Below are 3,558 nucleotides of genomic sequence, written 5' to 3' on the forward strand. Positions count from 1 at the left end.
CTTAGAAAATGATACCGAATGGCTATGTGTTTAGTGCGGCTATGTTCAACGGGATTATCCGCCATACGGATTGCACTCTCATTATCACATAGAAGAGGAACTTTGGTTAATTTGTAACCATAGTCCCTAAGGGTTTGCCTCATCCAAAGCAATTGTGCGCAACAATGGCCTGTGGCAATATACTCGGCCTCGGCGGTAGAAAGAGCTATGGAATTTTGCTTCTTTGAAGCCCAAGACACCAGAGACCTTCCCAAGAACTGGCAAGTCCCCGATGTGCTCTTTCTATTAATTTTACACCCCGCCCAATCGACATCCGAATAACCAATTAAATCAAATGTGGATCCCCGAGGGTACCAAAGCCCAAACTTAGGAGTATAAACTAAATATCTCAAGATTCGTTTTACGGCCGTAAGGTGAGCTTCCTTAGGGTCGGCTTGGAATCTTGCACACATGCATACGGAAAGCATAATGTCCGGTCGTGATGCACATAAATAGAGTAAAGAACCTATCATCGACCGGTATACCTTTTGATCGACGGATTTACCTCCCGTGTCGAGGTCGAGATGCCCATTGGTTCCCATGGATGTCTTGATGGGCTTGGCATCCTTCATCCCAAACTTGCTTAGAATGTCTTGAATATACTTCGTTTGGCTAATGAAGGTGCCCTCTTGGAGTTGCTTCACTTGAAATCCTAAGAAGTACTTCAACTCCCCCATCATAGACATCTTGAACTTCTGTGTCATGATCCTACTAAATTCCTCACATGTAGATTCGTTAGTAGACCCAAATATAATATCATCAACATAAATTTGGCATACAAACAAATCATTGTCAAGAGTTTTAGTAAATAAAGTAGGATCAGCCTTTTCGACTTTGAAGTCATTAGTGATAAGAAAATCTCTTAGGCATTCATACCATGCTCTTGGGGCTTGCTTGAGCCCATAAAGCGCCTTAGAGAGTTTATATACATAGTTAGGATACTCACTATCTTCAAAGCCGGGAGGTTGCTCAACATAGACCTCCTCCTTGATTGGTCCATTGAGGAAGGCACTCTTCACGTCCATTTGGTAAATCTTGAAGCCATGGTAAGTAGCATAGGCAAGTAAAATGCGAATTGATTCTAGCCTAGCTACGGGTGCATAGGTTTCACCGAAATCCAAACCTTCGACTTGTGAGTATCCCTTGGCCACAAGTCGGGCTTTGTTCCTCGTCACCACACCATGCTCATCTTGTTTGTTGTGGAAGACCCATTTGGTTCCTACAACATTTTGGTTAGGACGTGGAACTAAATGCCATACCTCATTCCTAGTGAAGTTGTTGAGCTCCTCTTGCATTGCCACCACCCAATCCGAATCTTGAAGTGTTTCCTCGATCCTGTGTGGCTCAATAGAGGAAACAAAAGAGTAATGTTCACAAAAATGAGCAACACGAGATCCAGTAGTTACCCCCTTTTTAATGTCACCGAGGATGGTGTTCACGGGGTGACCTCGTTGGATTGCTTGGTGGACTCTTGGGTGTGGCAGTCTTGGAACTTGTTCATCTTCCTCATCTTGATCATGGGCATCTCCCCCTTGATCATTGCTCTCCTCTTGAGGTGGCTCAACCTCTTGATCTTCTCCTTCATTATCTTGAGCCTCATCCTCATTTTGAGTTGGTGGAGATGCTTGCATTGAGGAAGATGGTTGATCTTGTGCATTTGGAGGCTCTTCGGATTCCTTCGGAGGCTCTTCTTGATCATGGACATCACCAATGGACTTGTTCCTTAGCGCGACGCACGGAGCCTCTTCATCACCTATCTCATCAAGATCAACTTGCTCTACTTGAGAGCCGTTAGTCTCATCAAACACAATGTCACAAGAAACTTCAACCAGTCCAGAGGACTTGTTAAAGACTCTATATGCCCTTGTGTTTGAATCATATCCTAGTAAAAAGCCTTCTACAGCCTTAGGAGCAAATTTGGATTTTCTACCTCTTTTAACAAGAATAAAGCATTTGCTACCAAAGACTCTAAAATATGAAACATTGGGCTTTTTACCGGTTAGGAGTTCATAGGATGTCTTCTTGAGGATTCGGTGTAGATACAACCGGTTGATGGCATAGCAAGTGGTGTTGACCGCCTCTGCCCAAAACCGATCCGAAGTCTTGTACTCATCAAGCATGGTTCTTGCCATGTCCAATAGAGTTCGATTCTTCCTCTCCACTACACCATTTTGTTGTGGCGTGTAGGGAGAAGAGAACTCATGCTTGATGCCCTCCTCCTCAAGGAAGCCTTCAATTTGAGAGTTCTTGAACTCCGTCCCGTTGTCGCTTCTAATCTTTTTTATCCTTAAGCCGAACTCATTTTGAGCCCTTCTCAAGAATCCCTTTAAGGTTTCTTGGGTATGAGATTTTTCCTGCAAAAAGAACACCCAAGTGAAGCGAGAATAGTCATCCACAATAACTAGACAGTACTTACTCCCATCGATGCTTATGTAAGCCAAATAGGTCCATGTGTAGGAGCTCGAGTGGCCTGTCAGTCGTCATGATGTTCTTGTGTGGATGATGAACACCAACTTGCTTCCCTGCCTGACATGCGCTACAAATCCTGTCTTTCTCAAAATGAACATTTGTTAGTCCCAAAATGTGTTCTCCCTTTAGAAGCTTGTGAAGATTCTTCATTCCAACATGTGCTAGTCGGCGATGCCAGATCCAGCCCATGTTAGTCTTAGCAATTAAGCAAGTGTCGAGTTCAGCTCTATCAAAATCTACTAAGTATAACTGACCCTCTAACACTCCCTTAAATGCTATTAAATCATCACTTCTTCTAAAGACAGTAACACCTGTATCCGTAAAAAGACAGTTGTAACCCATTTTACATAATTGTGAAACTGAAAGCAAGTTGTAATCTAAAGAATCTACAAGAAAAACATTGGAAATGGAATGGTCAGGAGATATAGCAATTTTACCCAATCCTTTGACCAAACCTTGGTTTCCATCCCCGAATGTGATAGCTCGTTGGGGATCTTGGTTTTTCTCATAGGAGGAGAACATCTTCTTCTCCCCTGTCATGTGGTTTGTGCATCCGCTATCGATGATCCAACTTGAGCCCCCGGATGCATAAACCTACAAAACAAACTTAGTTCTTGATTTTAGGTATCCAAACGGTTTGGGTCCTTTGACATTAGATACAAGAACTTTGGGTACCCAAACACAAGTCTTTGATCCCTTGTGTTTGCCCCCAACATACTTGGCAACTACCTTGCCGGATTTGTTAGTTAAAACATAAGATGCATCAAAAGTTTTAAATGAAATGTTAGAATCATTTGATGCAATAGGAGTTTTCTTCTTAGGCAATTTAGCACGGGTTGATTGCCTAGAGCTAGATGTCTCACCCTTATACATAAAAGCATGATTAGGGCCAGAGTGAGACTTCCTAGAGTGAATTCTCCTAATCTTGTGCTCGGGATAACCGGCAGGATACAAAATGTAACCCTCGTTATCCTGAGCCATGGGAGCCTTGCCCTTAACAAAATTAGACAATCTTTTAGGAGGGGCAGTAAGTTTGACATTGTCTCCTTT

The sequence above is a fragment of the Zea mays genome, chromosome 5, assembly GCF_902167145.1.
Source record: "Zea mays cultivar B73 chromosome 5, Zm-B73-REFERENCE-NAM-5.0, whole genome shotgun sequence".
Classification (NCBI taxonomy): domain Eukaryota; kingdom Viridiplantae; phylum Streptophyta; class Magnoliopsida; order Poales; family Poaceae; genus Zea; species Zea mays.